We start from the raw sequence: 26693 nt of genomic DNA on the forward strand, positions 1-26693 counted from the left end.
AAAAATCCTGCTGGTGCAGCAAGCCGCAGGGCCTGTCCTCCCAGGAATGAGCGTCTGGCCAAGAGCAGCAAGCCGCCAGCCCCTCCCCCACCTTTCCCCCGGAGCCCTGCCGCCATGCGTGCAGTGCTCTGGGGGCCAGGGCTGCACGCTCCCGCGGGGCAGTGTTTGGCTCTGCGGGGAGGGAAAGATGCTCCCATTCATCCGGAGCCCTGCCGCCACATGTGCAGCATTCTGAGGGGCAGGGCTGCATGCTCCCACGGGGGCAGCGTATCTGGCTCTGCTTGGAGCCTCATGGTAAAGGGGTTGGGATGCCTGGATAAGGGCAGTCAGGGGACAGAGGGCAGGCTGGGTTGGATGGGGATGGGATCCCGAGGGGGGGTGGCTAGGAGCGGGGGTCTCTGGAGGGGGCAGTCAGGGAGCAGGGTGGGTGGATGGGGCATGAGAGTCCCAGGGTCTGTTGGGGGTGGGAGGTGGATAGGGGTCAGGGCAGTCAGGGGACAGGGAGCAAGGAGGGTCCTGGAGGGGGCAGTTAGGGTGGGAGGTCTCTGGAGGGGGTGGTCAGGGGACAAGGAGCTGGGGAGGTTGGATGAGTTGGAAGTTCTGGGGGGGCTGTCAGGAGGCAGGGGTGTGGAGAGGAGTTGGGGCAGGCAGGGAGCAGAAGGGGTGGGTCGTATGGGTCTGGAGTTCTGGGGGTCCTGTCAGGGGGCGGGGAGTGGTTGGATAGGTATGGGAGTCCCGGGGGTCTGTCTGGGGGCGGGGGTGTGGATAAGGGTCGGGGAAGTCAAGGGACAGGTAGGGGGTAGGGTTCTAGGGGGATAGTCAGGGGACAGGGAGCAGGGAGGCTTAGATAGGGGATAGGATCCTGGGGGCAGTTAGGGGCTGGGGTCCCAGGAGGGAGTAGTCAGGGGACTAGGAGTGGGGGGGCTTGGGAGTTCTGAGAGGGGCAGTCAGCCAGCCCTCTGCCCTGAGCCCTGTACCTTTATACACACACCAGGCCCCTGCCCTGAGCCCTGCACCTCCCTCATACACACCCATCCCTCTGTTAACTCCTTCACCCACCCCCCACAGCCCCAGCCCTGACTCTGGCACCCCCACACATACCCAGCCCCCCCTGCCCTGACACCTGCACTCCTCTCACATGCCCCCAGCCCTCTGCCCTGACTATTGCCCCCCCATCCTCACCCTCCCACACACCCCAGGCACCCCCCACATCCCCACCCCCACCCTGAGCACCAAATGGGAGCTCCTGCACACAGACACCCCCATTCCCACCTGCACCCATCACACCAAATGGGAGCTGCCCAGGTAAGTGCCCCCACACCCAAACCTCCTGCCCCAACCCTGAGCCCCCTCCCTCATTCTAGCTCCTGGCCAGACCCTTCACCCCCAGCCCTGTGCTCAGTCCACTCTCACCCTCAGCTCAGTGCAGAGAGAGAAAGAGAATGGACCAGAACCAGGGAGAAGGTAGGTACCCACTGTATGTGGGCAGGGCCGGGACCCCAGACCGGCAACAAGGTGAGCGGGTCCGGCAGCCGGAATCCCGGCTGGCAGGAGCCGGCAGATGGAACCCCTGAGCCACTCAGCCCACTGCTGGTCTGGGATCCCAGCCGCAGGCCCAGCACAGCCTGCTGCTGGTCTGGGGTTCTGGCTGCTGGACCCTTCCCAGCTGGGGTCCCGGCCGCAGGCCCCACTCAGCCCACTGCCAGCCTAGGTGAACAGAACCCCACACCAGCAGTGGGCTGAGTGAGCCGGCAGCATAAGATCAACATTTTAATTTAATTTTAAATGAAGCTTCTTAAACATTTTGAAAACCTTGTTTATTTTACAATACAACACTAGCTTAGTTATATAATAAATACAGACTTGTAGAGAGAGACCTTCTAAAAAACATTAAAATGTATTACTGGCACACGAAACCTTAAATTAGAGTGAATAAATGAAGTCTCGGCACACCACTTCTGAAAGGTTGCCGACCCCTGAGTTACAGTCTTTGGGTTCTATTTCTCTCATTCCTTGTTTGCGCAGGGTTTCTTCCAGGCCTCCTTGCCTGGAGAGATTTTCTGTCATACTCTTGCTTGAGTAGGGCTTCTCCCAAGCCTCCTTGCCTGGAGAATTTCTCCAACTTCCAGGACTTTCTCAGCCTTCTGGTCTCAACCAGGGACTGAACTGCTCTGGCCCAGCAGCTCCTTTTAACTGAGTCCTGATTGGCTGATTCCCTACAGCCTTTCTAGGCAGGCCTGAAGGACCCACCTTCACTGCTCCTTTCCTGGGGCAGGATGTGGTAGGACCACAAGGCCTCAAAGGACCTGGTACGCCCTGTCACACCAAATTATAAAGCGTTCCAATACCTAAAAAATGTAACCTTTTTTTGGTAACTGCTGGATGCAAATCTTCCACTGCTGTCTAATGCACAGATGCCAACTTTCATGTGGTTAATAAGCACCCCAACATTCACAATAAACCAAAAATCAAGTTAATCCCATTTCAAAACAAAGCCAAACTAGCCGATCCCTAAGAACTCCAACACTCTATGTGAGTAGGTCCCCCCAGTATGCAGTCTGGGACTGTGGTGGGCCCGCTGTGCATCCCTGACTCTCTTCCCCCCTTCCCCCTGCTTGCTGGGAGGCAATCAAAAAAAAAGAAGCAACATGCTACAACAAACAACAAGCCAAAAACTAGCCAACAAGCAACTCACAAGCCAATTAAGCCAAAACCAAGTCCAATTTCTGCATTTTTTTCATGGGTTTGGCATGTCTGGTCTACTGCAGTATTGCAAATTACAACTAGTATGTACTCATCATAGGCGATAACTGCCCCTATTTTGTTGAATAAGGATGTAAAATGCATGAATACCCAGCTGTCTCCATAGACAACATCTTGGGCCTGCTTCATTCTTATTTCTGCCGGCAAAACCCAGGCTATGGGAGACTTGTGACAGATAGTCCGCTCAATGGAAGCACACTGGCATAAGCTCCCATCAACTTGTGCTCTGCCAGACGGCCTTGAAGCACACTGGCATAGCCCTTAAAGACCACAGGGACAGTTAGTGAGGGGACAAACAAGCCACTACGTCACCTCTGCCAACTTGAATTTAAGACACATCGTAGTTTAAACTGCTCCCCACTGGTAAAGCTTCCGTGGTGGATTCAAGGGAGCAAAGCAACCCCTCAACATTAGAGAATCAAAAAAGCATCAACCTAAAAAGAACGTCTTAGCATAGCCACTTCATGTTTGTTGTACAGTTGCTTACTAATTTATCAGCAGCAAATTGTCTGAGAATACTTAGGAGGTACTGAGTAAGCTTCTCTAATGACAGAATTTATTTTCATATAAGAAAACAATGCAGAAAAACATTTCATTTTGCAATTTGCAAACCAATGAATGTATTAAACCTGGATTTTGCTGCAAAGTTACAGCAATGTGTATCTTAATACTCCCTCCCAAACCAGCCTTCATTCTGGGCACTATGCAAAAACTCTAAAATAGTTTTCCTCCCCTAAAATATAAATCTGTAGAGGGACTAATGAGATGAATTTACAACACTAATGCACACAAACATAAAATACACTCTTTAATTATTTAATACTTGTCCTCCCACACTCAACTCTCTCACTTCTTGTTTATTGTCATACCTCACTTTGTTAACCATACTATAGATCTGGATCCTGCAACTGGATCTGCAGAGATGGTTCCCTGTGCCTGACTTCAATGGGGTTCTGCTACAAAGGATTTAGCCCTTAGAGAGTAAGCTCTTTTGGGTAGGAACCTATCATTTTATTTGTCTGTAATGTATTCTATAATGCCTTTTTATATAAGGATCTCAAAGCACTTTACAAACATTAATTCATTAAGCTTCTTAACATTTTGTGAGGTAGGAATTATTCTTCCACAGATGAGGAAACTAACCCCATAGAAAGGTTAACTGAGCTACCCCAGAGATATAAAGCAAGTTGGTGGCAGAGGTGGAAACAGAACACAGTGGTTTTGACTCTGTCAGGTACTATTTTCTAACCACTATACTGCAGTTTTGACTCTGTCAGGTACTATTTTCTAACAAATATACTATACTATACTAATACTTGTAAAATGCTAGACTTGTCACAAAGAAAAAAAAATCTAAACTCCACCAAATGCAATTCAGTGCTTCCATATTCAAACTGGTGAATGTTTCTTCAGAGTCTGAAACATTTTTTATAAAATTATTATTATTTACTGGTGTCTTGGTGCCACCCCCAGTCTGAACTTTAGGGTACAGATGTGGGGACTTGCATGAGATAACACCTAAGCTTATTACCAGCTTAGATCTAGTAGCTGCCACCATCAAATAGTTTAAACAAACATTTATGGGAGAGGCATTTGGAAACTCTGTCTTCCCCGCAAATATTTTCCCAGTCTTTATCTCTCTTTTCCTGGCAGGATTGAGACTGATTCACCTCCCACCAATTCCTGGTGAGCCCAGATCCAAAAAACCCTTGGATCTTAAAACAAGGAAAAATCAATCAGGTTCTTAGAAGAAGACTTCTAACTAAAGAATAAGGGTGAAAGGAATACCTCTGTGAGATTAGCATGCAAGCTACTCTCACAAAGGACAGATTCAAAACACAGAGAATGTCCCTCTGGGTAAAACCTTAAAGTTACACAAAAGAAACCCAATTTGATTCTCCCTCTTATATAAAATGAAGTCACAAAAGAAAATAAACATAGTCTAATACATTCCTTCTCTAAACACTTACTACTTTTAGGAAATGTTAGATGGCTGAGTCCTGGATCCTTCACTCCAGCACAAACTTTTCTGATCAGACAAAAGACTGATTTCCCTCCTCTCTCTTTGAAAACATCTTGTCCCCCCATTGGTTCCTCTGGTCAGGTGTCAGCTAGGCTATGTGAACTTCTTAACCCTTTACAGGTAAAAGAGGAATTAACCCTTAACTGTCTAGACAACTGGCCTGAAATTTTCATGTGGTTTTTATTTTTCAAGCGTACACATTCTGTTGGAATTTGCCATGTGATATGAGAAACAAATGAATAATCCCTTCTGCTAACATTGAAATATTCTTAAAAATTTATTCAACCATTCTCATCCAATTCAACTCATAATAAACTTGGAATTTATAGCCTGACAGCTCTGTGAGTGCTAAAGTAGTATGAAGGAAAAATATAATTTAAAAATATTTGAAAAAAACTGAGGAGAAGAAATAAAGATTAATTTTCCACCTTTAATGGCCAGTTTGGCTGTGCTAGCTTTGATTTACTTTCTACTTTAAACAATTTTAAAAGAAAAACCAAAAAAAAAGAAAAGAAAAAAAAAGAGCAAGAGAGAGAGAGAAAGAATGATACAGCATCTGCAGACAATGTGAGAAGGAAACTGCCTATCAATTCACTATCCTTGTCTTTTACCAGACATGAGAGTTAAAACCGATACAGGGAAGATGCTCATCTTCACCCTGTCCATTAAACTGATTCTTATCTCAGTGGAAGTGAACACCAAACCATTAATTACTAAGAAGATAGAAATTGTGATTAAATACTAAAGTGTGTTTATTTGGGATCAACAAGATCTAAATGGAAGGCTTCTGACACGTGAACTTGATGCAATCTATTTAGTTAATCCAACAGCTTTCCCTTCTTGCCCATATGTTTTGTAAGAACATGACCTCTAAATTCCCTCCCACTTTCTAAAACAAAGACATAAAAGAGAAAACTTAGTTCTTTGTAATTCTTGTTCTACATAGGTTCTTATACAGTGCTCATAGGATCTGAGGGCTAGATCCACAAAGGGGACTTAGGTACCCTGTCACCTAATGGAATCCACAGCTTTTGAGTTAGGCACCCAGGCTTCTTATACAATGCACAATGAGTGTTAGACACCTAAGAAAGGAATTTCCAAAAGCCTCCAAGCTGAGTGGAGAGCTGCCTAAGTTAGTCAATAGAAAATGCTGAGGAGAGGGGTGGGGCCTAAGCCCTGTCCCTCAAAGGGAGTTAGGTGCCTAAGTCCAGGTTGCAGTGAGGTGCCTATCTCTACTTCGGATTCACAGCCATGAAACCTCCCTAGAATTAAGGCACCTAAGCCATTTCTCACAAACAAGACAAACAGGAAGTGGTCTTGGTGCCTCCATATAACCTTTATCCAAACGGTTAGAGCACTCCCCTATATAAATTTAATTATTTATACAAAGTGGAACAGTTTCAACAGGAGAGATTGAGGGAGATCCACCTTAGAATATCCTATCACTCAGCTATTAGGGCACTCTCCGATGAGATGGGAGATTTAGGTTCAAATTCCTGCTCCAATTTCTTTCCAGAGGAGGAAATTGAACCTGGGTATCTCACATTCTAGGTGAGTTCTCTAACAATTGGAATAAAGGTTACATGGTTATAAAGGGGATGCAGGGACCACCACCACCATCTATGCAGAGCCTGATCCAATAAACATGGTTTTAGGAAGCCTCTGAGAACACCTACTGGACCAGGCCCCATAAGCAAGATAGGTAGAAAGGACCAGATCTATCAAGGTATATAGGTACTTGACTCTATGTGAAATCAATAAGAGCTAGGTGCCTAAATACCTTTCAGGATCTGGGTTAGAATGCCAAGTTTCAGGATCACACTGGAACTTAGGCATGAGCTGGGTGCCCATGCATCGGGACTTTGGTGTTTGTGTGCATGCTCAATAGCATATTTTTAGGTATCATGGGGAATTTAACAGCAGAAAAAAAGGCACAACGGTATTTAGGTGTCCACAGGGTTAGGCAGCAACTGCGTGGAGGTTTTGAGGATCTAAATTTTAGACTTAGAGCTTGTACACTCTAGTGCTTACTTCCATATAACCGAAGTTGTTCAGGGGTGTGGAAAAGCCTCCCCCTGAGTGATGCAAGTTAAACTGACCTAAGCACCAGTGTGGACAGTGCTATGTCAGTGAGAGAGGCTCTCTCCCTTCGGCACTAGGGTCTGCACTAGCAGCGCTACAGCGGCACAACTACATCAGTACAGCTGAGCCGCTGAAGGGATTCTAGTGTAGACTTGTCCTTAGGCACTGAATGGGGCAACTAGATGCCTAAGTACCTTTGTGGATCTAGTCCTGAGTGCCTTTCAGCAGTGTTTCACATGGCTATGTTCTCTCATCCTCTTCCCAAGGGAGAACTGGGTGTCTAGTTGAATGTTTTGTTTTGGATTATTTTAAACACAAACACACACACATAAAGCTATATGTTTATGTTAGAGAAGGCAAGGTCAAAGAAATGCACCTTGCTCTTAGTGGTGAGGTTTGTAACAGTCCCTGGTTCCTGTGGGAGTTCACTCCACAGTTCTCGGTCAGCTCCAAAGAAAGTTCTGTTATCTGCACAGATGAGCTTTACTTTTATTGTAGAAAGTTTCATTGTGCCAGAGGAGCAAAGTTGTTGACATAGTCTTCATCCCAGGGCTTTAGTTTATCTTTTAGACACTCTAGGCACAGGCCACTGAGTATCTTGAAGATAAGGACCGAGATCTTGAACTTGATATTCTATGGGAAGCCAGTGTAGGGAGAAAAGGACAGGCCTGATGTGTTTGCCATAGCCAATATTCTGAGAAGCCATGCTGTAGTATTCTGTACTAGTTAGAGTTTCCCAAGTGCAGAATGTCTCACGCCCTGGTATGTTGTATTACCATAGTCCATCTGAGAGGTGGCAAAGCCATGAACAACCGAGGCCTGTCACCATTTGCTAGGATGGGGCAGTCTCCTAGCCAACTGGAGATAGCAGTATCAGCAAATAATGCTTTCACTATGGGAGAGCTTACTATCAGTGAGGAATCCAGGAGCATGCCAAAAATACAAAATGAATTGACCAATTGTGGGTATGTACCTTCAACCAAAGAAGACTGCACTGCAGCAGCAAACTCTTCAAAGTGCTTTCCTCTGCCCACCAGAATAATCTCTATCTTACCTGGATTCAGCTTCAATCAGCTGTTCTTCTTCCAAAGACAGAGTTTATCCAAGCACTGGGACATCTTGGTGGTAGTGATTTGGCCATATGTGTTCATGGATCAATAGATCTGTGTGCCATCTCTATACTGCTATAACTTCTCAAAAGGTAATAATTCCAATAAAGATGACCATTCTTAATGCTGTGCTTTCTGTATTTGATTGGCTTAAGATGCTTGTGCTCCATGCCCTGAGCTGTTAAACCAATGTTCTCATCGATGCCTACTTATCACAGGGAGTGCAGGTAACAACATCTATATTCAAGGTTTCCCAACTTTTTCTGTTATAAGATTTTTTTCATTTGCTTACAACTTTGCCAAACAGATCGTTCAGGCTGAAATTTTCCATGTTATTTGTCTGCCTCAGGCTGAATTTTTTGAGAAGTTTCAAAGCTCAGTTGTTTCCGAGAGCAATATTTGAGAAAATACATTGTTTTGCCCATATTAAAAAAATTATTCCGGCTGTTTTGTTGAGATGCTCTAGTGCCTCCATGCTTTGGAGCAGAGACTTTAAATTTGGCAGGGGATTACTCCATCATCTCACAGCTCCTATGTGCCAATTGGACTGTGCATGTACTACCACATAACTACTGATCATGCTCCAAATAGCTGGAGATTCAAGGGCTGCACTTGCTCTCCCTGACTGCTGCATGCTCAGGCACCAGAATTGACAGCAAGGAGACTGTCTCCCCTGTGCTCTCAATGCTCCCCATGCTACTGTCCAGACAACATGGTGGAGAAGGAAGATTCAGTCTTACTCAAATCCATAGGGGTGAAAAATTATCATGCATGTGTACGAAATTATAGTAAATAAACTATGTTAACAGAAAAATAAGATGGCAAAGCCACACATTCAAAAGTTAGGAACCCATTCAGGGAACACTGTCCAGCCTCTGAACAGAGTGATGCAGGAGTCTGTGGAAAAATAGTATGTGATCATATAATTAAACACTATCATAATGCATACACACAAGGGAGCCAAATTAAGATTGTATGGGCAATCTTACTTCCCAGCATTTCCTAACTTTTGAGTGTTTGACTTTCCAGTCTTAATTTCCTTTTAATTGACGAGGTGCTATGGCCAACAACTGCCTCAGCCATCAATGGGTTTTGGAGTAAATAGTAACAGAATTATAATATATAAAACAAAGATTCCCTAACTGTAGAGAATATGAGTGGGAGCCTATTATAACCACTATTACCTGTATTTTTTGTTTTCAGAATTTATTGTCAGGTTCCAGAAATTTATTTAATAATACTATCAAAACCTTGTAACTGACAGGTCAATGAAAAGACAATAATTGATTTATAAACAAGAAGAATACCGTAACTAAAAAATGAAAAAGAAAGGTAACATTCATGCCAGTGACTGGAGATGCTGGTAACCTAATGTACATTTATGCAAAAATGTAACTTGCTAAAGTTTTAGGCACTAGAAAGCTTGTTTTGTTTCATTTTGTTTGTAACTATATTTGTCTTTTTTTCTCTTGCTTAGTATCACTTAAATCTCTGTTCTTTATTAATAAACTTCAGAGGCACGTCTCCAGGGAACTCAGGAACTGGGGTTCACTGATTATTACCTGCAAGGAAAGATTAAGACTGACAGTGTCTCAAGGAATTTGCTGTTGAGGCAGACAGCCTGGCATGGCAGGGAGATGGTACACAGTTTAAGCCTCAGCAAAGTTCTCCCTGGCTGAGGCAGAGGGGTAACATAGTGGCTTACAGTTCTGGGTGTCCTTAGGACAGCATCATACTTATACTCCAAAAGAAATAAATTCAAATAAAAGGGAGGCTCAGAATCGGAGGTCTAAAAGTTTCTGTAGAATTCTTACAGCATTTACCATATAATTTTGCTAACTCTTTCTGCTGATTTCTTTTGGCCATGACACTGGTCTTACATGACATCTATAATTAATAAATCACAGTAAGAAGTGGTGCTGTTCTTTTCTGTGACTCACGCTATCAAAAAGAAGGGATTGCTACATGGAGACGAGTTCTCTCATCCATCAGCATAACCACAGCATAAAGAGGTGCAACTTGGATTAGTGTGTATAAAAATTAGCATGGTGGTGATGGAGGAGTTTGAAGGAATATATAAATGAAAGTGCAAAACTTGAAAAAATCTTCAGAGTTTTTTTCCTGCATGGGTCTTGGAAAATGGAGCCAAAGTCAATAAACTAATTTTGTAATCTGACAGAAACTAATTCCTAGACTTCACCTACACCTCTAAAGTTTCTGACCTAGAAAATCAAGGATAATGTTCATAAAACCAAGAAGTCTAAAATTAGAGAGAGCGTTTCTGGGAGAAGGTAATAAACACTCGGAGAAGCTGTGTATTTTAGGAGTTTTAAATAAAGAAATCAGTGTAAAAAACTGATAAATCCCATCCAATTTTACTCTGCTTGAGATTCCAGGCTTGGACACTGGAGATTTTGATTAATATTAATATTCTTAATTTTATTCAGAATGAAGAACTGATAAATCAATACATTATTACAGATACAGGCATATATTATGACCCTATCTTAGGAAAGGAACACAATATAGCAGAGAAATAGTAAAATTACATTTTTCTTTAAATTTAAATAACATTTAGCAGAATGGACTAATGAAGCCAAAATGCTTCAAAATGTTACTGAATAAGATGCTGTCAGCACATATAAAATTATAGGAAAATGCCTCTACCTTCAAAAAACTGACACTCACATTCAAAATTACAGCTAGCATATCAATCATAAATTGTCCTCTTGTGTACATAGTTCTTCCAAGACATGCCCTTACATTTTATGCTGGCCAAATTATGGCTGCTGGGAAAATTATAACAGCTTTGAAATTCCTGCCTTTCATCCATTTAAATTCTCAACCATAAAACTCCATTAACATAGGTTTGGGGTTTTTTTGCGTTGAATAAAATATATGAGATTGAGGGGCACCATTGTTGATTTTAATGTAAAAGTCAAAAGCCTCACATCTTCACTTGCATTGCAATATCTAGTGGCAGAGCTAGTCCTCTTTTCACTTAGAAGTAGCCTATGGAGCTAGGCAGTTTGAAAGGGACCACACAGCTCAGTAGTATAGGCTGTGGCGTGAGGAGAGGGGCCACCCGAACTATTCCCCAACCACGTTTAGACAGGAATATGGTCTTTACCTGAAGATCTGAGAGCGAGAGATGAGAAGTGGGTGTTTCATGGAACAGCGTATCTAATTGTCAGTCTGGATGACTCCCTCTGAATATGAGGTGCGTGTAGCAAGTGCACCTGGCCCTAGTGAGGGAGTTGAGGGGTATTGCCTTTGGAAGCACGGGCAGCAGCAGGGCGTCTCCAACTGGAGCTATCCAATCTGCACTATGCTGTTCACTCCCTGCAGTATGTCTAGCCCTCTGGAGGAGGCCGGTGCACAGAGGGAGAAGGCTAGGGAATTAAGTGTTCCACAGATTGGCTCTGGCAGGGACGCAGGTGAGGAGCAGAAGGGAAGGGAGCTGGGAGCCTTTCTGTGCCCGTGGGGTACTTCCAGTGAATCCTCCCAAGTCTGTGGGTGAGATTTGTTAAGTCACTGTGAAAGGAGAAGCTGACACAGCTGCCTGTCCAGGAGAGAGAGCCACAAGCAGGAACATACTTTCAGTGTGGAGACACCAGGGCATCTATGAATCTGACAATCAGAGATAGGCCCTACCCATAGGAACCCTTACCCTAAGTCCTATGTCTCCTATCCACAGGAATCCTAACCCTAGTTTCAGGAACCCCTATGCATAGAAACCCCAACTCTAACTCCAAGTACTCTACGCACAGAAAACCTAACCACAGGGCAGGAACCTAACCCATAGGAACCCTAACCCTAGGTTCAAGTGTTGCCCTGGATTTGAGGGGTGTACATATCCCAGAATGTGATCAAGCTAATTACAACCATATTATGAGCATTCAGCCACCTTGAAGTAATGAAACAGAATACCCCATCGTTAAGGGTTAATTTGAAGACAGGCTTTCAAAAGGAAAGTGAAAACTAGCTACAGTTTCTGCTAATCAGAATGAGAGGAGGGGACAGACAAGGAAACAACTGAGACTGAAAATCTTGGTGGTTGGAAAACCATGAATCTAGACGCCACGGATATTAAAAGTTTATTGAAAGTTAGAGAAGTGATGATCCAGTCGGGGTCATTATGACCTATGTGTTTTGTAGAAGTTAGTTATAAAAGATTAGCTAACAGAGTGTACTTTGGAACAATCCTCTGAAGCCATCTTGAAAGACGTTTCTTCTAACACCTTCTCTCTCCTCAGCGGGTGAGCAATTGACCACTGCAAACCTGCTGTTAATTAGTCAATACCATTCCAGATGTTAGGTAAATATCTGGGATGTTCTAAACCTATTGTTTATGTTAGTGTGTGCTTAAATCTAATAAACTGCATTGTTAGATAAGAGCATGCTTACTTGCATTTAATCCTTGATCAGACATAATTGCTGTGTTTCTATTGATTTATTCCGGACACCGCCTGGAGTAAAATAGTTTAGTCACCACTCTTGAGGGGTCTGAAAACCCCAGGTAACACAATTACCCTAGTCATAGGAACCCTAAACTTATCTCCAATTATCCTACCCATAGGAAACCTAACTCTAGGAAGGAGAGCCCTAACCCACCCTAGGAACTCTAACCCTAGCTCCAAGTACCCACCCAAAGGAACCCGAACCCTAACTCTAAGTTCCTTATCCACTGAAACCCTAACCCTAGCTACAAGTACCCTACTCATAGGAACACTAATCCTAGGGAGCAGAGCTTTACCCATAGAAACTCCTTACTTTAGGGTGGGGAGCCCTGGCTACAGGAAGAGAAGGTTACTGACCTTGTACAGTAACTGAGGTTCTTCGAGATGGTTGTCCCTGTGGGTGCTCCACTTTAGGTGTCTTGGCGCCCTGTGCTTGTAATCAGAGATTTGTAGTAGCAGTGCCCCGGTTGTCCGTGCATGTGCACCAGCTGTCTTGCACCGTTCCCAGTGGCCACTTAGCATGCACAGCCAACCATCTCTCAGTTCCTTTTCTATCCCAGAGAATCAGCGTGAAACTCTGAAGTAGAGGGGAGGAGGGAGAGTAGTGGAGCACCCACAGGGACAACCATCTTGACGAACCTCAGTTACAGGTGAGTAACCTTCTCTTCTTCTTTCAGGAGTGTCCCTATGGGTGCTCCACTTTAGGTGACTATGGAGCAGTACCCCTTGATGGAAGGAAGGGCTTTGGAATATCTCTGTTGACGGTAGATAGCACTGAGACTATAAACTGAGTGTCAGCAGAGGAATGTTGTTCTGGGGCATAGTGTTTGGTAAACGTGTGGGCCAAGGCCCAGATAGCTGCCCTGCAAATGTCTATGATGGGTACATAGTTGAGGAAGGCTACTGATGTGGATAGCGCTCTGGTGGAGTGCGTATGAATCCCAGGTGGAGCCAGAATGCTGCTCTGATGATAGCACAGGTGGATATAGCTAGAAATCCACTTAGACAGTCTTTGTTTAGAGATGGCCTCACCCTTCGATCACTCTGAGACCAAGAGAAAGAGACATGATTTTCTAAATGTCTTTGTTCTTTCTAGGTAGAAGGCCAAAGCTCTATGGATGTCGAGAGTGTGAAGGGATGCCTCCCTGGCATCAGCATGGGGTTTCGGAAAAAACACAGGTAAGTAAATGGGCTGGTTTAAATGAAATGAAGAGGTTACTTTAGGTATACATTTAGGGTGGGTTCTTAGGATCGCTTTTCTTTATAGAATGTGGTATACAGTGGGTGTGCCATTAGGGCCCTTAGCTCCCCTACTCTTCTTGGTGAAGTGATTGCAATAAGGAAGGAGACCTTCACTGACAGATGTAGCAATGAGCAAGTTGCAAGAGGTTCAAATGGTTTGCCCATGGGGGTGCATAGTACGAGCTTAAGGTCTCATATAGAAGTAGGGTGATTTAGGTGAGGGTAGATGTTGGTCATGCCCTTTAAGAATCATTTAGTTGTTGGATGAGCAAAGATCATGGTTCCATCTACCTTATCATGTTGTGACGTGATTTCTGCTAAGCGTACCTTTATGGAACTACTGGAGAGGCCCATCTTTTTAAGGCCTAGTATATAGTCCAGGACTCTGGATAGAGGGGCAGAATGAGGAGACATAAGGTGAGCCTTGCACCAAGTGCAGAAACATACTCACTTATGAGCATATGTTTTGTGTGTGCTTGGTTTGCAACTATTCAAGAGAATGTCTTTAACCACCTCAGAGTAATCTTGATCCAGCCCAGTTAGCCATGGAGTAACCAGGCTTTGAGGCAGAGAATTACTAGGTTGGGGCAAATGACGTGGCCGGCATCCTGTGTAAGGAGGTGAGATAGTTGTGGAAGGGTTCGAGGAGGTTTCACTGCCATCTGTGTTAGGTTTGGGAACCACATCTGTCTGGGCCATGTGGGTGTGATGAGTATGACCCTGGCCTTGTCCTGTCTGACTTCGTGTAACACCCGTCTCAGTAGAGGAATTGGGGGGAATGCGTATATTAGTGGTGCTTCCCATTTTGTGAGGAGACCATCACCCAGTGAGTGGTGCCCAAGCCCTGCTCGGACACAATATTGAGGGTATTCTTTGAATTGTGAGCTGTTGCAAATAAATCTATAGTAGGGAACTCCCACTGGTTGAATATGGTCACGAGGGTCAGGTAGTCCATCTCCCACACGTGGGTTTGTGAGAAGCGTCTGCTCAGATGGTCTGCCCTGGTATTCTGAAGTCCTGGATGGTAAGCTGCAGAAATGTCTATCTTGTTTGATATAAACCATTGCCACAGGTGTAGTGCCTTGATGCAGAGAGGGTATGAACGAGCTCCACCCTGTTGGTTTATATAAAACATTCAGGCTGTGTTGTCCGTGAGGACTTCGATGGTATTGTTGCAGATAAGCAGAAGGAAATGTTCACATGCTTTTCTGACTGCTCAGAGCTCCAGAATTTTTATATATAGGTTGGTTTCCGCTGGGGACCAGCATCCCTGGATGGTGGTGTTGTTCAGATGGGCTCCCCATCCCATGAGGGAGGTATCTGTGGTGATTGCTATAGTGTGAGATTTTTGTTGAAATGGGACCCCTGAGCAGATGTTTTGTGGTTGCATCCACCACTTGAGGGAGTCCTTCACTCTGCAGGACATAGTGAGCTGTTTGTGGGGGAATGCTTGTGTATATAGCAGATGTGGAGCCAGGCCTGTTGGCATCTCAGATGCAGTAGGGCATGTCTGACTACATAAATTGTAATATCCATATGCCCAAGAAGTTGTAGGCAGGCTCTGGCAGATGTCTGGAGGCTGTCTGTGATCGTTGTTATCAGCCTAGTTAGGTTGAGGAATCACTGTTGGAGTAATCTTGCTTGTGCTGCGAGGCAGTCAGGATAGGCCCCTATAAACACTAGTTGTTGGATAGGGACCAGGATGGACTTTTGGACGTTTATTTGAAACCCTAGGTCGATGAAGAGGCTTATAGTGGTCTGTGAAGCTTATACTGCCGTCTATTGAGTTGGTGCTCTTATGAGGCAGTCGTCCAAGTATGGGAAGATCATTACCCTTAGTCTGTGGAGGTGAGCTGTGGTGACGGCTAGGACTTTGGAGAATACCCTTTGGGCTGCTGACAAGCTGAAGGGTAGTACTTTGTATTGGTAATGTTGATGGCCTAGTGTGAAGGGCAGAAATCATCTGTGTGCTGGATGGATGGTGACGTGAAAGTAAGTGTCCCATAGGTCACAGGGACAAGAACCAATCTCCTTTCTCTAATACTGAAATTATGGTTGCCAGGGTTATCATTTTGAAGCACTTCATCCTTACAAACTTGTTGGGTTTGTGTAATCCGGAACGGGTCTTAAGCCCCCGTTCTTTTTCTGCGTGAGAAAATAACATGAATAAAACCCTCTTTCCCTGTGTTTCCACCGCTCCTAGTTACAAGAGATGATTTATTTCCTTTTGCAACAGGGTTTTGTGAGAGGGATTATTGTAGGGGGACGGGGAATGTTGGTGAGTAGGGGCAGTAGAAATAAATGGGATAGAGTAACCTTTCTGGAGGATTTCCAGCATCCATTTGTCTTTAGTGAAGCTGTTCCAGACTGAGTAGTGTGGTAGCAGGCAGTCTCCAAAGAGACTGAAGGTCATCTGATAATCCGGCATGGGAGAAGTTAGAGGTCTTGAGCCCTCGACCAATACTTCAAAACGATTGATGTGATGTTTAAGGTTGAGACGTGGCAGGTTGATCCTGGTTCTGCCCATGCCTCGCTTGTTTTTGCTTGTGGCGTTGGTCGTATTGTCTTTGGGGTTGGGAGTACGGCCCTGTTTTTTTCTTGTTTGGGGGGAACTAAATACCTAAGTCTTCAAGGTGGTTCTCAAGTCCTTTAAGGTATGTACAGATGCATCTGTGCTCTCTGCAGATAGTTTTTGTTCCTCAAAGGGCATGTCCTCAACTGTGCCTTGTACTTCCCTAGGAAATCCAGAGAGCTGGGCCATGATGCTGTTTTGGTAATTAAGGAGCCCTCCGCCATGTTATCTTTGTATTGCTCCTTTGACTCCTCTGGCATTTGTTCAATAAAATATGTCATTTTATTAAACAAGTTGTAAGTGGATTTCACCAACAGAGCAGTTTGCTATGCGAAACTGCAGTGAGGCCAAGGAATAGGCTTTTCATCCAAAGAGGTCAAGCCTTTTCCAGTCTTTGTCATAAGGGGTGGTTTTTGACTGGTGCTGTTTTCCCCTTTGGTTTATTGCCTCTATGACCAGTGAATGTGGAGCTGGGTGAGTAAATAAGAACTCAGTCCCTTTTGCTGATACATAATGATTTAGTTGGGGATTAGTCCTGCTTTGAGGAGGGGGTTGGACTAGATGACCTCCTGAGGTCACCTCCAACTCTGATATTCTATGATTCTATGATAATATTTTCTGTCCAAACATTTACAGGAGGGTGGGACAGTGGCCAGGTCTGTCATATTATCTCTGCAGGATCCATTACAGCAGTGTTGATAGGCAGAGCTATCTTTGCTGATGGGAATGCCTGCAAGATGTCAGTAAGTTTGTGCTGGTCTCTGGCAGCTCTGCTAAAGAGATGTTCAAGGATTCTGCAACTCTTTTGAATAATCCTGGAAGGACTTGAAATCATCTCCTGTGATGGGAGCTGGTGACACAATTGTTTCGTCTGGGGACGAGGACGAAATATGGTTGCCAACAGTGTGTTGCCTTCAGAACCCTCTTCTGGCTCCTCTCCCTCTTCCTTCTGGACTTCCGATGGTGGTGGGTTCGTGGGTGAACGGGACTGTGTGGCCCTTTACGCTGGTGGATTGGGGGGGTTAAGATTTTGGGCTGTGTAGATTGCCCATGGGTCCCAGTATGGCCAGTTGGGTGGCATAACAATGGGTGTTGGCATCCATGATTGTGCCTGCTAGCTTTGCCCTTGTATAGGTGGTTGTTGGTGAGAGAGTCCTGGTTTTGGTGAGAAATTATGAGGGGTATAAAGATCTGAATCATTTTCATCACTAGATAATGGAGGTGAAGATCCACCAGGAGTGCTTATTTGGCTCAGTCCTGATCTGACTGGGGTACCGTCGGTGCTGAAGGGGGGTGTTCCGGGCATAGAGGAGATTGCCAGGTCTGCCTGCCTGGTAATGGGCTGTGGTACTAGGAACCTCAGTGCCATGGATGGCAGCATAGTATGCTCTGATGGTGCCATGGTCTTGTGAGGCTGTGTTTATGCAGCAGGTGGCACCATAACACTAGCCGGTGCCGAGGCGTTCTTCGGCACTGTTGGTGCCGAGCTAGGGAGCTTAGCTTTGGCTTGTGCACCTGAGTGAGAGCCTGGCCACATCGGTACCTTGGCTCCTTGGGATGTCTCAGTACTGGATGTTTCCACTGCCTCTCGGTTCAAGATTCTCGGTGCTGTTGGTAGCGGGGCAGATTTCTCACCAGGAGCCCACTTCTTCTTAGAGGAATCTCTCTGTGGTGATGACTGCAACTGATATTTGGCGGCCTTCTTAGGTGCTGGATCCTTAGACACGGTTTGTGTGGAACCCTTGTCTGAGGCTGCTGCTGGAGACCATTGGCCAGGAGGAAGTCCTGGACTCTGGGTTGGAGGCTGGCCTGAGGGATTTCTCCATCATTAATAATTTTAGTTGACGGTCTCTGGCTTTCAGGATCCTGGCAGATAATTTCTTGCAGTGTGGACATTTCTATGGTATATGGGTTTCCCCGAGACAGCAGTTGCACTGAGCATGACCATCTGATACAGAAATTGATAACTCGCAGGTCAGGCAACTTTTAAAGCTGGGGGAACCAGGCATGTCTGAGGAGATCCAGATCTATAGAAAACGGTTGTAGTTGTCACTTTGGCGGAGACCCACTGGGAGCGGGAGGGGGACAAATGAAATATTTTTTTAATGGGTAAATAAGGATGGGAAAACAGAAGAAAACTGACAAAAAGGATAAATAAATCTGTGAATATAAGCAATTTACGGGATAGAAGAGCGCAGCTGTTGCTCCAACTCAAGCCAAAGGCAGCATAGAAGGAAGTGAGTGATGGTTGGCTGTGCATGCTACGTGGCCACTCAGAGCAGTGTGAGATGGCTGCCACGTGTGCGCGGCCAACCAGGGCACTGCTGCTACAAATCTCCAATTACAATCACAGGGCGCCAAGGCACCTAAAGTGGAGCATCCACAGGGATACTCCTCAGAGAAAACCCCCCTATTTTAGCTCTAAGTACCCTACCCACAGGAACCCTAACTCAAAGGGGGGACAGATCTACCTATAGGAGCTGTAACAGTAGGGTGGGGAGCCCTAACCCATACGAATCATAGAATATTAGGTTTAGGAGAGACCTCAGGAGGTCATTTAGTCCAATCCCCTGCTCAAAGCAGGACCAACACCAACTAAATCATCCCAGCCAAAGCTTGGTCAAGCCTGGTCTTAAAAACCTCTAAAGATGGAGATTTCACCACCTCCCTAGGTAACCCATTCCGGTGCTCCACCACCCTCCTAGTGAAATAGTGTTTCCTAATATCCAACCTAGACCTCCCCAACTGCAACATGAAGCAATTGCTTCTTGTTCTGTCATCTGCCACCACTGAGAACAGCAGAGCTCCATCGTCTTTGGAACCCCCCTTCAGGTAGTTGAAGGCTGCTATCAAATCCCCCCTCACTCTTCTCTTCTGCAGACTAAATAACTCCAGTTCCCTCAGCCTCCTAAATCTAGTTCCAAGCACCCGACCCATAGGAACCCTAACTCTAGCTCTGAGCACCCTACCCTTTTCTGGGACAGGGTGTGGCAGGCAGTGAGGCTCCAGCAGGCTAGTCACATCATATTTCAAAGTACCCTACTCATAGGAACCTTCACCGTAGCTCCAAATCTCTCTACCTACAGGAATCCTCACCCTAGCTTTAAGTACCTTACTCATATAAACCCTAACCCTTGCTCCAAGTATCCAAGCCAAAAAAACCCTAACTCTAGGGATGGGAAGCCCAACCCACAGGATCCCTAAACCTATCTCCAAGTATCCACCCCTCATAAGAACCAAACCCTAGCTCAAGCACCCTACCCACAGAAACCCTCACCCTACCTCCAAGTACCCTACCCATAGGAACCTTTAATCCTAGGCTGGCAAACCCTACCCATTGGAACCCTAACTCTAGGGCAGGGAGCCCTACCCATAGGAATCCTAACCCTAGAAATCCCTCCTCTCCATTGCCAGGAAGATCCTTGCTCACATCCTTTTGAACTGTCTCCTCCCTCTTGCTGACGACATCCTTCAGGAATCCCAGTGTGGGTTCAAACTATCTTGAGGCACACTGACATGATTTTTGTTGCACAACAGATTCAAGAGACGTGTAGAGAATACCACCAGCTATTGTTTATGGCCTTTATTGACTTAAGGCCCTTGATTCCATCTGTCGTGAAGCATTATGGAAGGTGCTGTCTAGGTTCAGTTGTCCACTGAAGTTCATTCTTGTTCTCAGGATATTTCATGATGAGATGATTGCCACCATCCTCTGTAATGGGTTGGAGAGGGACCCATTCACCATCTACACTGTTAAGCAGGTCTGTGTTATTGCCACAACCCTTTTTTCATCTATCTTGCTGTAATCTTGATTCTTATTCATAACTGCCTTTCTTCTGGAATCGGGATCAAGTATCTCATTGAGAGTCAGCTCTTCAAGCTTCTGGAGTCTTATTAGGAATTCACTGGTGTCAATATATGTCCCTATGGGGTGCACCAACAGTTACTCTCTTGCTAATCTGAACATGTATAAGCAAGTAGCGGCCTAGTTAAAGGAGGACATTTAGTTTAGAGAAAACTTTCAGATGTAACAAAATAGGGACTAGATTATCACTTTACAGTTTGCCCTAAGCAAGGGCAGCATGTAGTTATGCTGTCCAAGGTAAAAGTCTGGGAAGCTGATTGTGACTCAGTTTTTCCCTGGCTTTGGGGAGGAAATACACTGAACTAGCACAGTGTATGGTTTCCAAGTGCATTGACACAAGTAATTGGGACATTATGAAGTTGGAGGGGCAAAGCTAAGGCTCCATCTTTACTCCTCCTTACTCTCTTGCACACCTATGTAGAGTTAGTGATGATCTTGTACTAAATCTTACACCCATTTATTATTCAGATGCTTTTACTACTTTTTTCTTATCACATTTGCCAACTAACAAAAATATTTGTGTTTAAAAAAGACTACCTAACTCCACAGTAAAATCATAAACTACTTCTGGTGACACCTCAGTCGTTTCCTGATGTCATTAATACAGGATTGACGCTGCCTAAATGATACAAAAGAAGGAGATGATGAGCAGTAAGGGAACACGTTCTAATGAAAGCACAAATATCTACTATAGCAAAAGGCTTCAGTGTTGATGTTCATTAAAAAATTACTGGGGCTCTGCAGAAGGCCATCTCCAGACATCTCATTGCAGAATCAGGGAAACAGTTTATTTTCATTTTCCCTTTTGTCAAATATGCTGAAGCACGAGTATATGTTATCTGCCCACTTTAAAAGACAAAACCTTCAGTAGCTCAAAAATTAGATTTGGAAAAGATATATTAGTACATTTCTCAGGAGTCAGTTTACAACTGTTCCCTACAGTAAATATAATAGTGCATTTTCTATTGTTAGTATTTACCTAGTTAGATTTGCATTTTAGGCCATCTCTTCTAGAAAAAACAATGAGGAATACTTTTGGCACCTTAGAGACTAACATATTTATTTGTTAGTCTTTAAGGTGCCAAAAGTGCTCCTCTTTGTTTTTGCTGATACAGACTAACACGGCTACCACTCTGAAATCTCTTCTAGAAAAGTCTATTCAGTATCTCTGAACTGCTGTCTGACATGACTCAATATTACAATCTTCCTCCTCTCCACAGGATGAAGGGAACATGATCAAGTCATCCAATCCTCAGCCAGCACAACATGTGTGTGAGAGAGAATGAGTCATGTAGGGCAAAGGGTGTGTTCAGGATGACACGGTGCCTTTATGAAGAGCTCACATTCCATTTACAAACCTACTCAACCCCTCAATCTAGACTTTATGGCACCACACTATTCTGAACAATCTTTAGTACTTAGTATTGTCTCTAATAAGCCAACAGAAGTCACTCAAGGAACAGGAGACTCACCTTCCTCCACACATTCACAGCCAGAAGCATCACCTCCGCTGTTCTCCTAGTTCAAAAATTGTTTGATTAAATTATGATGGCCATTAAAGGGAAATATGATTCACAGACTGCTGTTAAAATCTTCATTTTCACGCAAGTGTTTACATTATCTTTTTTTCATCAGCTGCTTTGCTAAAATGACCTGCAGTAACCCCTGTTTCAAAAACAAGTCTATAAAAGTGCTTTGCTTTGGTTTATGGAGTGTACTTTAAAAAGACATCTTGGAGAAAAGAATCCCAAATTTGCGAGGGAAATGAGTTTGGTTAAGAAAAACAGCTCCAAGCAACACAGTTTGCTTTCCAACAAATTCAGGCTTAGTGCTCATGAATTATTAAGTTACCACCTTGGCTAGAAGCCACAGGGAAGGATTACAGAGCATACAGTAATACTGTCACTGCAAATACTGGGTTTCCATAGAAACACAAATTAGTTAAAATAACTACCTGTCATCCCAGATTCAAGCAAAAACAATGAAAAATGCTTGAAAATGTATTAAAGACTGCAGAAGCAATATAACTAAGTACCAATTACAGATTCTCCTTGGATTCTTGTAAATCTGCCAAACACCAACATTTGGTGTTCTAGTTAGTGTTTTTTTTTGTTATTTGAAATCAGGAAAGGTTCATATTAGCATTGATAAAAGGCACTGGAAACTGATTTGTCCCCATTAACTGGAAAAGATTTCTGACTTCCAAAGGAGAGAAGTCAGTGACAAAATGTGATCCCTCATTTCTACCATCCTTGTCAGAGGCCCTCAACACAGAAATGGTGACAAAAGAATTTGACACAATCCTGCAGGCTTTTCCTAATGTGAAATGCTGTAAACTTGATTGTGGAGAGGACTTCTAAACATTGACTACTGATATTTTAGGGATGATGGCATTTCAGATTAAAACTAGTGCTTCAATAATTAAAATCCACTGATTAATCTCTAGTTTATTTATATTTTTAAAGTCTTGACTGTTATTGTCTGATATTGACACATTTTCTCACTGAGGCCTATCTAGATAGGCTTTGCATTTGTTCTACCAAGAAACTACCTCTCTTCTCAATTATGATAACTGAAAGTGGAAAAAAACCACAGCATTATAATATGATCACTACACACAATGTCAATGGTCCTGGCATCAGTAAAGCAGCATTATTGGTTCAATGAACAGATTTACATCAGAAGCAACTGCATTTGATTTGACTGAAGAAAATGTTGAAAAATACGCTAAATGATCTGAAAATCAACCTTCTGCTGACCAGCTTTCTATATACAACAGCATGTGGCACTCAGCCAATTAGAGGCATCAGTATCAACTGTGAAAGCAGCAGACTGCTAGGTCTTCCAAAACCAAGGGCTTGTCTAAGATATAGATGCTGCAGTGTCATAGCGATGGTGCTATAGCTGTGCCACCATAGCACCGTGGTGCAGACACTTTCTAGAGCAATGGAAGGTGTTTTCCCCTTGCTGTAGTTAATCTACCCCCTCAAGAAGCGGTATTTAGGTCAGAAGATTTCTTTCTTTGGCTGACTTGTGTCTATGCCCCTGAGCGATGTAGCTGGGTTGACCTAAGTTTTAGGTGTAGATCAGGACTAAGGATGAAAGAGGTAAGCCTAGTCTACACTACAGAGTTAGGTCGACGTAAGGCAGATTACACTGACCTAACTATACAAGTGTTTACCCTGGAATGGTGCTCCCGCCAATGTAAGTCATCCACTACATCAACCTAATAACATTGCCTCTGCAAGACACATAGCACTTAAGTCGATGTAGTTAGGGCGATGCACTGTCTGTGTAGACACTGTTATTGACATTGCTTGTTGGCTGTCACCCCTGCACGAGGGCTCACAGATGGACCCCCATGATTAGGACTGACACCCCAGAGCCTCACTGCTGCCTCCTGGTGACAGATTAGGGGGTGGAGGAAGGAAAGCTTGAGCCTGTCCGCTGCCCAGCTTGGGCTCTCCTCTCCTACCCAATCCCTCACCGGGAGGTGGCCAGGCTTGGCTTCTCCTCTTTCTCCCCCAAACTTTCTCCAGGAGGCAGTACCAGGGCTCCCAGCAGGAGCCACCGCATCCCCCACCCCGGGGTTCACAGTGGGAGCAACCTACGGCTGACATCAAATTTCACAGCAGGAAGCCTATCAGCCATGAAATTGATATTTTTGTCAGTTTCATGGCTACCGTTATTTCACATTTGGTCTCCAGCTCCTGGCTGTCAGCTCCAGAACTGGGGAAGGGTGGGGGGAGAAGAGGGGTTTCCAGCTGTGAAACCGGCATGGGTTGACAGCAGGAGCCGGAGAAGAAATGTGAAATAGCAGCATCCAGGAAACTGACAAGAATGCCAAATTCACTGCTGGTAGGCTCCCTGCTGTGAAATTGAGCTGCGCCTGGCTCACAGCTGCGGTTGTCAACTCTGGGGTGGGGATGTGAGGCTCCAGCTGTGAGCTGTGTGGCTGTCAGCTGGAGTGTGTGGCCCTTTCAGTACCTCACAATACCCCACTTCAGTCAGTGCAAGCGCTTCTGGTGAGGACGCACACCAACAGCTGATTTAATTACTGCAGTGGCTGTACGTCGACCTAACATAAGTCAACCTAATTTTGTAGTATAGACAAGCCCGTAGTAAAGCAATAGTGGCAGCAAAGGGAAAGAGAAAGCCATTTATTTGTTTACAGATAAATTGTGTGGTTAACTCATTTTGTCAATTAGGTTACACATTTATGCAGGAATTCCTCTTAGAAAATTCATACATCAGTAACCCTTACCATACATTTGTAAATGCTACTGATATCCTTGAAAGCTACACCGTGTTTTGCTGTGGTACTTAAATCATCCGCACCATGGGAATGAAAGAACTGAAGTGGAAATTCCTTCTGTAACTTTCTGAGGCAACAAGGTAGTCTTCACATTTCATTCTGACAGTCAGATTGTTCATTTTCTTTTCTGTTTCTAAAACCAGACTGTTCACTGATACCCTGTTTAGGTACTGCTGCTCTGTCATGAGCTATTTATAAATCTTCCCCAGCCTCATGATACTGACCTCTTCTCTTCCTATTTTGTATAACCTTTAAAGCAGTCTAAGCCAGAAACATCTAATTTCCCAGCAATATGTTTTAAAGGTGTCATACATTAGTTGTCACATTTATTTAGTTCTGGCTCTATAAACAGTTCTTATTATAAGGTTTGGGTCGGGTGGAGTTGAAAGTAACTACAAAGGTCTGTTTTTCTAATATGAGCACCAAAACAATAGTATCACAAGAATGCAGTACAGTATTAATGACATAATGTCTTCTTGCAGATTAAGCTGTTCCTTTCTAGTAAACAAACTAATTCAATATTTAAAATAATCTAGTAGGAAATTGTATTCATTCTGCACTAGTTGAACTATAGTATCTCTTTTTTTAAAAATGGAGATGTCATCAATATCTGATGGAGTAATGTTTCCATATAAAATATACTTGTATGGAGAGGCAGAAGTATAAGAAAACTCCATAACAAAGACAAGCAACACAAGCATAATAAGAGAAGGGAACTGGCTATGACTGTTAATATGCATGAGCACATCATAAATGTCCCTACACTACAATTATCTTTTTTGTTGTGTTTGTTTGGGGTATTGGTACCTGAGATATGTGACCAAAATATACTAAACAAGTAACGTGTTTGTTTTCTGTGGAACTATACATAAATGTTTATGTACTACTATTTGAAATTCTAATTGGTGAGAAAGTCAGGTCTAGATCATCACATGTGTCAGAACCATCTTTGTACTTCTCTGATCCCCAAGGGCGCTGGGGACTGGTTTGATTCCCAATATAAATAAGAACTACCTCAGAGCTACTCTACTATGTGCTGACGTGTAACAGCCATGGCACATCACAGACAATGAGTATGGAGAAAAGGTGGTAGAAAGCTAGCTTTCTAGCTCTACACCAGCCAGGAATGTGTGTGTGCCTGGGGAATCTCCAGCTGCGTGTTTAGCACAGCTTTACACTCCCTTTGCATCAATTATAGGCATAAATTAGCAACAGCTAAAAGATTGAATATGAATAATTTCTTTTACCAGTTAATTGCTTTTGTAAGATACTAAATTTAAAATGGAAATGTACATTATTTAAAAAATTCAAAACCTGGTCAGAGTTATACAGTAAACCAAAGTACAGTCCTGATAACAGGTTAAGATTATTAATTTGACCTAAAATTTCCTGGCACCTGAACTGGGCAAGTTAGCTTTAATTCAGATATCTAATTGTACAGGAAGCAGTGTGATTCATTGGATGGTTCACAACACTGAGATTCAGGTGATCTCAGTACCATTCCTAATTTAGCCACTGATTAGGTAAGTAAACCTAAGTCACTTATCCCCTATGTGTATCAGTTTCTCCATCTGCATCTGTGCAACATGGATAATAGCACCTACCCATCTTTAGAAAGCACTTTGAGATCTATGAATGAAAAACACTATGTAAGTTCTAAGTAAAAGGCGAAAGATTTATACGATATGAAGAAAAACCAGATTACTAATAACGAACAAATTCTGCACTTAGTTATAAACTCTATAACCCACTGAAGAAAATGGGTCATCTGCATATTACTGAAAACAGAATTTGGGTTTAAGCCATTAGAAGATATTTAGTTTTCTGCAGCTCTGTGTCTCTCACAATTCTGGACTTTTGGGATTCTCTCCTTTCTCTGCCTAGGAAAGGCATGATATGATGGATACATGGAGATATGCATCTGCTAGATTTACTGAAGTTAAGAAGTCCACCAGGAGAGGGATGACATTGTAGAGGCCAGGGTCTCCATCCAAAAGATCATTTTTCCTTCATCCAATTGTTGAGCCTTGTGAAGTTGAGAATGATTCTGATACCCCTGGGTGCTTTTGTACAATAGAGAAGATGGTGAAGAACTTCATGAACCTTTCTTCTGAGGGGACACTATCACTCCCATATCCAGAAGATGAGATATTTCATTCTGGATCAGACTGAGTTTTACAGGGTCATTGGAGCTGAGTGACTGGATGAAGAACGAAAGGGTGGAGCCCCAGTTTTAGGGAGTAACCCTGGCTCACAATTTTC

General features: G+C 43.9%; 1 protein-coding gene and 1 long non-coding RNA gene across 11 annotated transcripts in view; one reads left to right on the forward strand and one right to left on the reverse strand.

The window, feature by feature from the left end:
- LOC142047848 (uncharacterized) overlaps positions 1 to 13611 on the forward strand; it is a 57734-nt gene extending 44123 nt beyond the window's left edge. Inside the window, exons 2-3 of the long non-coding RNA XR_012657116.1 lie at positions 7906 to 8069; positions 13534 to 13611. This is a non-coding gene — a long non-coding RNA (uncharacterized LOC142047848). The remainder of the gene's footprint in view (positions 1 to 7905; positions 8070 to 13533) is intronic.
- Positions 1 to 26693, reverse strand: part of DOCK3 (dedicator of cytokinesis 3) — a 605476-nt gene that overhangs the window by 264047 nt on the left and 314736 nt on the right. The gene's annotated exons all lie outside the window — the stretch shown is intronic.

The sequence above is a fragment of the Chelonoidis abingdonii genome, chromosome 16, assembly GCF_003597395.2.
Source record: "Chelonoidis abingdonii isolate Lonesome George chromosome 16, CheloAbing_2.0, whole genome shotgun sequence".
Taxonomy (NCBI): Eukaryota; Metazoa; Chordata; order Testudines; family Testudinidae; genus Chelonoidis; species Chelonoidis abingdonii.